This window comes from Zingiber officinale, chromosome 8A (genome assembly GCF_018446385.1).
Source record: "Zingiber officinale cultivar Zhangliang chromosome 8A, Zo_v1.1, whole genome shotgun sequence".
Lineage (NCBI taxonomy): Eukaryota > Viridiplantae > Streptophyta > Magnoliopsida > Zingiberales > Zingiberaceae > Zingiber > Zingiber officinale.
Window position 1 is genome coordinate 59937355 of NC_056000.1, and position 12635 is coordinate 59949989.

Consider the following 12635-nt stretch of genomic DNA (forward strand, 5'->3'; position numbering starts at 1 on the left):
TTTATCATGGTAAAAAGGTGATTCTCTCGCCCCAACACCTCCGTCAGCCCGTCTCTAGGGTAACACAGAAGAAGTAAATCATAGGTGACTACTAGCCTTGGGTAGTTGAATAGCACATGGGGGAGGGTAGACACCCGACTACTAATCGGGATTTGACCCTAGACCTCATGGTGGCAACATCATCATGTGCTAGCCAATTGTCCGTCCTGAGGGGACTGATCCTTCTATTTTTATGATTTGTTGATTACTGGTCCGGATCTACTATGTAAACACAATTTTGATGTCAAAAGTACGAGATTCATATCCCATGAGGATTTGGGGATGGACCGAGAGGAGAACCCAATCTTCTGACTCATAAACAATCGAGAAGCGGAGAGTCGGCTACGAGAGTAGATCGATATGCCACAAGAAACCCTAGATTGACATAGAGATTAATGGATCAATCTGAATTCATTGTCAAATAGGAGAGTCGTCAATTAGGGGTTGTGGAATCTCGTGTCAGGGTCCCCTTAGGGAACGATATCTAATTTTAACCGTTTCAAAAGTAAGCGATAATTGGAATTGATACGTTGGTGTAGTTCTAAAAGTTTACATCGGATACAAAGATAAGTCTACCTACACTAGTTACCATTGAGAATAGGAATTCAAACAAAGATCAAGTTTTACTAAAAATGTGGTGAAATCGACATCCTAGAATTGCTTTCACTGATTGTCTTCTTGACCCAACATTCTCTCCCTTTCACTCTCTACTCTTCACCATTTCTCGTTTTCAATACTCTACACCAACAATTAGTCTAGACTGTCAAATTTAAATAGTAGGCTAGTACTTGATCATCAGTCCTTGTGGATTCGATCATGCACTTACGAATTTACACACATTAAGTTTTTGGCGTTGTTGTTTGGGATTGATTTTGATTGATATTAGCTAGACTTCAGATTAGCTGCATTAGACTATTTCTTTTCATAGTTTTCAATTTTTGCATTTGTTTACTTCTATCTTTACTTTTTTGTTCTTTTTCTTTTTTCATGAATCACTCTAGTATATACACAAAACCACAAGGGAAGGAGAATTGATGCCCTTTGATCCAAAAATTGATTGTACATACCATCAAAGACTGAGAGAACATCAAGCAATGGAACATAATTAAAATTAGAATATCCCTAACCTACTCATGGCAAACAATAACAAGCCACTTGGTGATTATGCATCACCAACTGTGAAAGAATTCAGATCAAGCATGTCTGGGCCTATAATAGAGGCAAATAATTTTGAGCTCAAGTCGGCTCTAATTCACATGGTACAATAATGCCAATTTAGTGGAGCACCGATGGAAGCCCCGAATCTACACTTGGATTTTTTTTAGAAATATGTGATACCCTAAAGTAAAATATGGCTTCCACTGATGTTATCTAGCTTATGTTGTTCCCATTCTCATTGAGGGACAAAGCCAAGTTGTGGCTATAATCACTTTGTTGGATCGAGAAGCACTAGTGGGGGGGGGGGGGGGGGGGGAATAGCGCTCGTGGCTATTTCGTTCGATTTTCGGAAAACTATCGGAGTAATTAAAACGCAGCGAAAATGAAATAGAGAAAACACAGACACGAAGAATTTACTTCGTTTGGAGTCTAAGACAACTCCTACTCGAAGGCCCGCGATCCTTGATCGCTTTCGGTGGGCAACAACTATAAGTTCGAAATAATTACAAACTGAAGCACAATAATTGACAATAATTAATTATACCGACGACAATTAAGAAATGAAGATTCGGAGCTCCTGGTCATCGGGCACGAGTAGCAGCACTTCGAAACATCGTTTAGAGCAGCACGTAGCACGAGAATCACTTGGAAATTGATGATCTGAAGTGCTGGTCGAAACCCCCTTATAAAGGGTGTTCAAGGCGCCTCCATGCTGCCGAGTCCTCCGCATGGATCAAGCTTGAACTGGGCGAACTTCATATGTTTAAGGCGCCTTAAACCCTACTCAAGGCGCCTTCCAAGGCGCCTTATACTCCCTTCAAGGCGCCTCCATTGATGCTTTGCAGCCAGGTCAGCTTTTGCACCCGAGGCGCCTCCAAGCTCCATGGAGGCGCCTCGGACACTGTTCATTCGAGGAAAAGCTTCGTTATTTTGTACCTGCAAGACATGTTAGTCCCAAACAATATCCTGCAACACAAAGTTAGCACAAAACAACAGTATGAATAATAAAGAATGTTATGACAGCCTCCGGACTGTCCGGGTCTGACTTCGGATTTCCAACCGGAAACCCTAGGTTGACCCGACGCCTACTGTTCCCTCTACGGGGAACGCGTCCTCACCTACTCCACTCAGGATATTTACCTGTTGTCAGTCGATCCTCCAGATCGACTGGACTTTTGCTCAGCACTCGACGCTTCCGGACTTTCTGCTGGACATCCGCTTCCCGGCTAGTCCAGTCTTTCACCTGGTTCGTGACACCAGGACTTTCCACTTAGGGTTACCACCCCCTAGGACTTTTGCCTGAAGCCATCAACCTACCAAGACTTTCCGCATAGGGTTACCACCCCCTATGACCTAGGGTTACCACCCCCTAGGGTTTTCCCTTTGCCTAACCACAGCTAGGACTTTCCTGAAATCCTCAAGCAGACTTGTTAGATTACAAAACACCTAACTTTGAATCCTTTGCCATTATCAAAACACGAGTTCGATCGGATGTTTCCCGCACCAACAATCTCCCCCTTTTTGATTATGGCAACTCAAATTCAAAGTTAAGTAAACAAACGAATAGATGAACACTTTTAACACAGGCAAGTTTGCTAAGAATAGATGAACACATTTAACAAAGCAAATTTGCTAAAGTAAACCCTACGAATTTAAAGTTTAGCGCCAATTATATGCTCCCCCTTAACTGTTGCTCCCCCTTTTATATTATTTTAAATTTGAATTTTACATTTTTGCTACTCTCCCCCTTTGCCATATATCAAAAATAAGCAAGAATAGTTATTTGATTAACTAGATTTTGAGACCACTTAACAGTCATTTCTTATTTTTTTAGTTAAGTGAAAAAGATGATGTTAGCTCTTTGGAAAATTATAAAACTGTTAGGAAGTGGATCTTTTTGATAGATTTTAAAAGCTAGTAAAAATATAATTTTTACTTAGGAGAAAATTTTAAAGTTGTTTTTTAATCTTTGAAGGTAATGAGTTAAGTTTTGAAAAACTGTGCAGGAATTTACAAAGTTAGATTTCAAAGTTAGCTAAGTTCAATAAAGTTTGAAAATTAAGATTGGAACTTAGCTTAGCTCTTTACAAGTATTGAATTTTGAAAACTATAGCTTAGGTTAACAGTAAACTTAGCTTAAGTTTAAACAATATTTAAATTTTAGGATAAGGAGGGAGTAATGTAGCTAAAAATTTGATTTAGGTTATTCATTCAAAGTCAGTTGGTCCTTAAGTCCAAGCATGAGTCATGTTTAATAGATTAACTTAAGAGGTATCAGAGCCCTAAAGATCAAACATGCTTAACTAGAAAATTGAGTATCCTTTACCAACTGTCCAACCTTTAGCTACTTGCTAATTACCTACAGGGAAACAACTTTCACACGGTCAGTCAAGTTAAGTCAATTTAGTCCAGTTAGTTTTGACTAGAGTTGGAAAACTTGACTTGATTGATGTATATTACGTGTTTAACGCCCAGACTCATATTGATGCACTGATATAAGCATTCTTGAGTCCAGGCTGTACCCTATGTTTCTCACACCGTTCTATGTCTTTCAAACACAATCAAAGTATACCTAGGTGCTTGTGAGATGCTCTGGCTAAAGTCTAGGGGAACATGATTTCTAGGGGAAAGCCTTGGCTAATTCCAATTTTTTTTAAAATCTAAAAAAAATTGGAATTTTTGAAATTTATTTTTCCTAGAATTTGAAAAACAATAATTAAAACAAACTGAGACAACTACTCTACCCAACACATTCCTATTTGCCTTCTAAGTGCACTGAATTCAAGTTCAGGTAAGGGCTTTGTAAAGATGTCAGCTAGGTTTGATTTGGACTCAACATGGTTGAGTGCAATTTCACCTTTAGCTACGTGATCCCTTACAAAGTGGTGTTTTACCTCTATGTGTTTAGTCCTAGAATGGTGAATAGGATTTTTGGTTAGATTAATTGAGCTGATATTATCAATAAAGATTTTTGTATTTTTATATTCTAGTTGATAGTCTTTTAATGTATGCATCATCCATAATAATTGAGATGCACATTCTCCTAGAGCTATGTATTCAGCTTTTGTAGTGGACAGAGCAACACAATGTTGCTTTCTGCTTGACCAGCTTACTAGGCACTGACCTAGAATCTGGCAGCTACCACTTGTACTTTTTCTATTTAATTTGCACCCGGCATAGTCCGAATCAGAATAGCCACAGAGGTCAAAGGTGCAAGTTTTTGGGTACCATAGTCCTACATTCAGAGTTCCTTTAATATATCTAAATATTCTTTTAACATATGTTAGGTGTGACTCTTTTGCACAGGATTGGTATCTTGCGCACATACCTACTGCAAACAATATGTCGAGTCGGCTTGCAGTTAGGTAAAGTAAGCTACCTATGGCACTCCTATAGTATTTTGGATCTACTGGTTTTCCTTCAGGGTCAGAGTCAATGTTGATGTTTGTTGCCATTGGAGTATTTATAATTTTTGAATTTTCCATGCAGAATTTTTTAATTAACTCCTTAGCATATTTAGTTTGATAAATGTAGATTCCATCTTTGGTTTGTTTTATTTGTAAGCCTAAGAAAAAGTTAAGTTCCCCAACCATACTCATTTCGAATTCATTTTCCATTAATTTAACAAATTCTTTTAAAAACTTAGAGTTAATTGAGCCAAAAATTATGTCGTCGACATAGATTTGGGCTATAAAGATGTCTTTTTCTATAGTTTTTACAAATAAGGTCGGATCTATTTGTCCTTGGTTAAAGCCTTTGGATATTAAGTAATTAGATAATCTTTCATACCATGCTCTAGGGGCTTGTTTTAGTCCATATAACGCCTTTTTTAATTTGAATACATGGTTTGGGTAGTCTAAGTCTTCAAATCCTGGATGTTGGCTTACGTAGACCTCTTCCTTGATAAACCCATTTAAAAAGGCTGACTTAACGTCCATTTGGTACAACTTAAACTCTTTATTTGCTGCATAGGCTAATAACATCCTAATGGATTCGAGTCTAGCTACCGGAGCATAGGTTTCATCATAGTTTAAGCCTTCAACTTGACTATGTTAGGACCAAAAGTAGCTAGAGGGAGGGGGGGTGAATAGCTCGTCGCGTTCGCTCGGTGCTCGGCGGTGCTTGTTTCTTCAAAGATGTGCAGCGGAAATACAAAGAAACAATCACACAACGCTAACACGGTTGGTTTACTTGGTATCCACCTCACAAGAGGTGACTAATCCAAGGATCCACACCAACACACACACCCTCCACTAAATAAACCTCTCCTTTATGGTAACTACCAAGGGCGGAGAAGCCCTACAAGACTCAATACAAGAAGAGAGGGAAGGGATACAAGAAATACAAGCTTACAAGCTTACAATGAGTACAAAAACCCTAACCCTAGTTTCTTCTTCTTGCTTTGATCCGCCTCTTGACTTGGAAGAGCCTCCAAGAACCTTCAAGAACTGGCGATCTCGAGCTTGAGAAAAGCTGTGGAGGAGCTGGTGAAGATCTGAGTTGAATCGGTGAAGAGATGCTGAAGGAATCACACGCCAACAGCTATAAACGACGCCAACGGTCGAATCCCAATCGATTAGATTGCTCCCAATCGATCGGGGAGGCTTTGGATCGATCCACGGATCGATCCAGAGTGCCTCTGTGCTCTGGAAACATGCCTGGATCGATCCACGGATCGATCCAGAGCTTATCGCGCGAAGCAGCAGCGTCCCAATCGATCCACTGATCGATTGGGACCTCTGGATCGATCCACGGATCGATCCAGAGGGGTTCTGTTCGCGGGGACTCACCGGATCGATCGGCGGATCGATCCAAATCTTTTGGATCGATCCACTGATCGATCCAGATCTTCTGGATCGATCCACGGATCAATCCAAACCTGCTGGATCAATCCACGGATCAATCCAAACCTGCTGGATCAATCCACGGATCAATCCAAACCTTGGTTTTTGCCCAAAACCAAGTCCAAAGCCCCCTAAACCAACATCTAGTCAACCATGACTTGTTGGTACATAAGACCTAGCATTCGGTTACCCTTGACCAGCTAGGACTCTCTCACCAAGTGTCTGGTCAATCCCTTTGACCCACTTGGACTTTTCTCTTCTTGCCAAGTATCCGGTCACTCCCTAAGACCTACTTGGACTTTTCTTCCTCGTGCCAAGTATCCGATCAATCCCTTTGACCTACTTGGACTCTCACCAGATGTCTGGTCAACCTTGACCCATCTGGATTTCTCTTGCCTGGCTTCACTCACCAGGACTTTTCCAATTGCCTAGCTTCACTCACTAGGTCTTTCACCTGGCTTCACTCACCAGGATTTTCCTCCTGCCTAGCTTCACTCACTAGGACTTCCCAATTGGCTAGCTTCACTCACTAGGTCTTTCACCTGGCTTCACTCACCAGGATTTTCCTCCTGCCTAGCTTCACTCACTAGGACTTCCCAGTCAAGTATCCGGTCATCCTTGACCTACTTGACTCTTCTTCAATCAACCTTGCATTGTCAAACATCGAAACCCAAACCAAGACTCAAGCTTGGTCAACCAGGTCAACCTTGACCTGAGGGATGTTGCACCAACAGACTAAACCCTTTGGCTACTAGTCTAGCTTTGTTTCTTATTATATCACCCTGATCATCCAACTTGTTCCTAAAAACCCATTTGGTGTCTATTATTGATTTATCTATGGGTTTAGGTACAAGGTCCCAGACTTGGTTTCTCTCAAATTGTGTTAATTCTTTCTGCATTGCAATGATCCAATCTGGGTCAGGTAGGACTTCTTCTATAGTCTTAGGTTCAATTTTGGAAATAAGAGCAATCTGACTTAGGTTTCTATAGGATGATCTAGTTCTGATTCCTAGGTTTGAGTCACCCAAAATTTGGTCAGGTGGGTGAGAGGTACTTACTCTAGTTGGTCTTATCTGTGGGTCAGAGACTGGTTCTTTTGACTCATAAAGGTTAGGTTGGATTTCATCATCTTCTATAGCTCTTGGGGTAATGTCAATATTTTCATTTATATTGGATAGGTTGTTTTCTTCATCAAATATTACATTAGTTGTTTCTTCAACTTTCAAGGAATTTTGATTATATACTCTAAAGGCTCTACTGGTAGATGAGTATCCTAAAAATATCCCTTGGTTAGACTTGGGTGTAAATTTTTCTAAGTAATCTTTAGTATTTAAAATGTGAACTTTACACCTAAATACTTTTAGATAGTCTAAATTGGGAATTTTATGGTAGTAAAGTTCATAAGGTGTTTTATTGTGAAGTTTGTTAATTAAAATTCTGTTTTGAATATAATTTGCAGTATTTATTGCTTCAGCCCAAAAGTGATGATTTAAATTATATTCGTTTAGCATAGTCCTAGCGGCTTCTTGTAGTGTTCTATTTTTACGTTCTACTAGACCATTTTGTTGGGGGGGTTATAGGACATGAAAATTCATGTTGGTATCCATTTATTTTACAAAATTGAGTAAACCTATGATTTTCAAATCCCCCCCCCCCCCCCGTGATCACTTCTTATTCTTTTGATTTTAGTATCTTTCTCATTTTCCGTCAATTTGCAAAAATTACTAAATATTTCATAGGTTTTATCTTTTGTTTTTAGGAATTTTACCCATGTGTACCTAGAGTAGTCATCAATTATTACTAAGCAATATTGGTTCTTGCTTAGTGATTTGGCTCCATGTGAATCAAATAGGTCAAGGTGAAGGAGCTCAAGTATGGTATTAGTTCTTTCTAGGTTGGTTGACTTGTGGGTTGACTTGGTTTATTTTCCTTTTTGACACGCATCACAGATTGAGTTTTCAATAAATTTTAATTTGGGCAAACCTCTAACTAGACCATTTTGACTCATTTTTGAAATGAGTCTAGTGTGCGTGTGACCCAGTCTTCTGTGCCATAGTTGGGTTTCCTCTTGTTGTGTCAAGAGACACTTTATTGAGGATATTGATAAGTTAATTGTGTAGATGTTATTCTTCATAAGTTCCTTAAGTCTAATTTCAGGGTTTTCGATATTTTTAACTAGACATCCAGATTTATCAAAATTGACTAGATATCCGCTGTCACACAATTGACTTATACTTAGTAAATTAAAGTTAAAATTTTCAACCAATAAAACATTTCGAATAATGAAATCGGAACTAAGTTCAATATTACCTTTTCCGATTACTTTAAGTTTACTGTCGTTGCCGAATGCAATTGATCCTAAATTCTTGTACTTGAGTTTGGTAAACTTCAACTTATCTCCAGTCATATGTCTGGAGCATCCACTATCCAACATCCATTGATCCAATTCCTACACATGAAGTAGTTTGAATTGGTTTTTAATGGATTTAAAGATAGCTTAATTGAAGTAGATTCCTTAGATTTTCTATCTCACTCAATTGTATTTTAAGCAAACAATTAATCCTATGGTTATTTTTAATTAATGTTTTGAAAAATTTTTACAGTTAATTAAAGTTAATTAATTTTGAAAAGATTCTAATTAATTAAATTTGAAATAAGTTTAACTTCAATTAATTTTGAAATTTAAGTAAAAATAATTTTGAAATTGAGTTTTAAAATAATTTTGAAATTTAAGTTTTAAAAATAATTTTAAAATTTAAGTTTTAAAAATAATTTTGAATTTGAGTTTTAAAAATGATTTTGAAATTTAAGTTAAAAATAATTTTGAAATTTAAGTTTTAAAAATAGTTTTGAAATTGAGTTTTAAAATAATTTTAAATTGAGTTTTAAAATAATTTTAAATTGAGTTTTAAAATAATTTTGAAATTGAGTTTTAAAAATAGTTTTGAAATTTAAGTTTTTAAAAATAATTTTGAAATTTAAGTTTTTAAAAATAATTTTGAAATTTAAGTTTTTTTAAAAATAATTTTGAAATTGAGTTTTAAAAATAATTTCGAAATTGATTTTGAAATTTAAGAATAATTTGAATTGTTAATTAACTTGTTTTAAGTTCAAGTCAATTTTAATTTCTTAGTCATCTCACCCGATCTAAATTGTCAATCAAGGAACCCTATAATTGTTGTGAGATGAATTATTGTTGAATTTAAGGGTCTGGTTTAACTTTGCGTTAGATTCAGGTTTAGTTTTGGGTTCAACAAGTAAACATTCTTTGGATAAACTTCTGGGCTATAATGAGTCACAAGGAGCTCATTAAAGTAACCATGCATTCGAGGTTTCCCAAATAGTCCTACCCATTGAACTTAATACTAATCCTTGGTCTAACTAGTTAGGATCCATTTAAGGGTAGCTTCGGTCAGTTTCACTTGGCCAAATGCACGAGGTCGAAGCCATATCTTCCTAGACATGCGATGCTCAAGCTTCCCTAACGTACTATCATCCAAAAACTTCACCAGTACTGTGGGTTAAGTTAAACCTAGCCCGTTTTAATCTAACCTTAATTACCCTGCCGGGTAATCTACTCTTGTTTTACCCATTTCGGGTAGATTAGGTTCAATTACCCTGTCGGGTAGTTCAGTTGGGGGTGCCAGCTAGTCTGGATCCTCCTTCTATAATTTAATTTTGAATTTTTAATTTGATTTTGATTTTTGATTTGATTTTGATCTTTGAATTTATAAGTTAATTTCAAATTTTTAATTTAATTTAGAATTTAGAATTTAGAATTTTTATTTTTATTTTGATTTTTGATTTTTGAATTTATAAGTTAATTTCAAATTTTTAATTTAATTTAGAATTTTTAATTTGATTTCGAGTTTTTAATTTGATTTTGATTTTAGAATTTTAAATTTTAAATTTTTAAGATCGTTTTTCTTTTTGCTCTCCCTGGATCATGGCTTCGATATGGTCCATCGAGGTAGTGTATTTGATCCTTCGGAACCCAGTATTGGCCAAGTCCAACTTGATTAATCAATTTGGACTTGGGGACCCATGCTTGGACTAATTTACTATTTTGTTTGTTTATTAATGATAAATAGGATTTATATTTCTTTTTACTTTTATATCCTAGCCCATTTTTATTGTAAACGGCTCTTTGTGTCCCAAGAATTAGGTCAAGATTCTTGGAACCTAAAGAAAACCATTCTAAGGTATTTTTTAAATCTTTTACCTGATTTTTCAAACTAGAATTTTCTTCCTCAAGTTTTTGAACTTGAGTTGAATTTCTAGTCTGAACTTGATCAAGTAAAGATTTAGTGTTAGTCACTTCTTTAAGGGCAGCTACTTCCTTTAGAAGTGATTTAATCCTAAGGTTTGACTTAGCTAACTTGCGTAATAAATAATTGACTAAGTTATTAAACCTCGGAATACTTACAGTGGAGTCTAGCCATTCGGAAACGGATGCGGATCCGTGGCTTTGCTCGGAGTCGGCCTCTGACTCACTCTCGCTCTCGACGATCTGGTCCCGGGCCATCAGTGCGAGTAAACTCGTCTGATCGAGTTCGTCGTCGTCGTCCTCCGAAGAAGATTCGTCCCAGGTTGTCTTCAGGGCCTTCTTTCTTCTTTGCTTTTTGGCTTCCTTTTGGTTGGGGCAGTTGGCTTTGATGTGCCCCTTCTGGTTACACCCGTAGCAGGTGACTTCAAACTTTACCTTCGAGTTCGGTTGGGCCTCCTTGGATTGAACTGCCTTCTTCAGATCTTTCTTGTTGAAGCCCTTCTTCTTCTTGTAGAGCTTCTTCACGAGATTCACTAGTTCATTGGTCAGTTCGTCTTCTGAGTCTTCTGAGTCGGGTTTGTCTTCTGATTCCGGTTCAATTTTTCGTCGTACTCTTGGTTCCTGTGTTCGACTAGTACCTGCAAGCAAAGCTATACCTTTCTCGGTCGGCTGTGCATTAGTTTGTTCATGAAATTCAAATTCACTAAACAATTCATCTAATTTTAAGGAAGACAAATCCTTGGAGACTTTGTAGGCATCTACCATTGATGCCCACAATGTACTCCTTGGAAACGAATTAAGGGCATACCTTATTATATCCTTATTTTCTACCTTCTGCCCGATTCCGTGAAGGGAGTTCAAAATATCTTGAATTCGAGCGTGTAGTGAACTCGCCGTCTCGCCTTCCTGCATTTTTAAATTGTATAGTTTATTAAGTAACAAATCACGCTTACTTACCTTAGTTTCTGAGGTGCCCTCGTGAAGTTCGATCAGTTTTTCCCACAGCTCCTTTGCGAAAGAGAATGGACCGACTCTGTTGAGCTCTTCCTTGGTAAGACCGCACTGGAGGGTGCAGGTGACTTTGGCATCAGCTTCCACCTTTTTGATAAGAGATGGTTCCCACTTTTCGCAAGATGTAGGCTTGCCGTCTTCATCAGTTGGTAATTGTAGTCCCGTCTTGACTATCATCCAGGTGTCGAACTGGATCTTCAGATATATCTCCATTCACCCCTTCCAATACCCGAAGTCTTCTCTGGAGAATAGTGGGGGACGAACAGTGCTATATCCTTCTTGTTGGGCCATTCAGATCTAAAAAAAACAAAAACAAGAAGATCTATTCCAAGACTGAGTCTTGGATTAGTAGTGCGGGAAGAAGAAAAACGAACTCAAGTGGTATTGACCAACTTTGAGCAACAACGATTTTGAAAAGAATTAGAATTTTAGCTACTAAGCTAATTTCTAATTAACTTTGAAAAAAAAATACCACAAAAAAGAATGTTTTGAATGGTGGTTGCACCAATTCAAAACAACCCCGCTCTGATACCAATTGTTGGATCAAGAAGCGCTAGAGGGGGGGTGAATAGTGCTCGTGGCTATTTCGTTCGATTTTCAGAAAACTATCGGAGTAATTAAAACGTAGCGGAAATGAAATAGAGAAAACACAGACACGAAGAATTTACTTCGTTCGGAGCCTAAGGTGACTCCTACTCGAAGGCCCGCGATCCTTGATCGCTTTCGGTGGGCAACAACTATAAGTTCGAAATAATTACAAACTGAAGTACAATAATTGACAATAATTAATTATATCGACGACAATTAAGAAATGAAGATTCGGAGCTCCTGGTCATCGGGCACGAGTAGCAGCACTTCGAAACGTCGTTTGGAGCAGCACGTAGCACGGGAATCACTTGGAAATTGATGATCTGAAGTGCTGGTCGAAACCCCCTTATAAAGGGTGTTCAAGGCGCCTTGAAGGTTGTTCAAGGCGCCTCCATGCTGCCGAGTCCTCCGCGTGGATCAAGCTTGAACTGGTCGAACTTCATCTGTTTAAGGCGCCTTAAACCCTACTCAAGGCGCCTTCCAAGGCGCCTCCATTGATGCTTCGCAGCCAGGTCAGCTTTTGCACCTGAGGTGCCTCCAAGCTCTATGGAGGCGCCTCGGACACTGTTCATCCGAGGAAAAGCTTCGTTATTTTGTACCTACAAGACATGTTAGTCCCAAATAATATCCTGCAACACAAAGTTAGCACAAAACAACAGTATGAATAATAAAGAATGTTATGACAGTCTCCGGACTGTGCGGGTCTGATTTCGGATTTCCAACCGGAA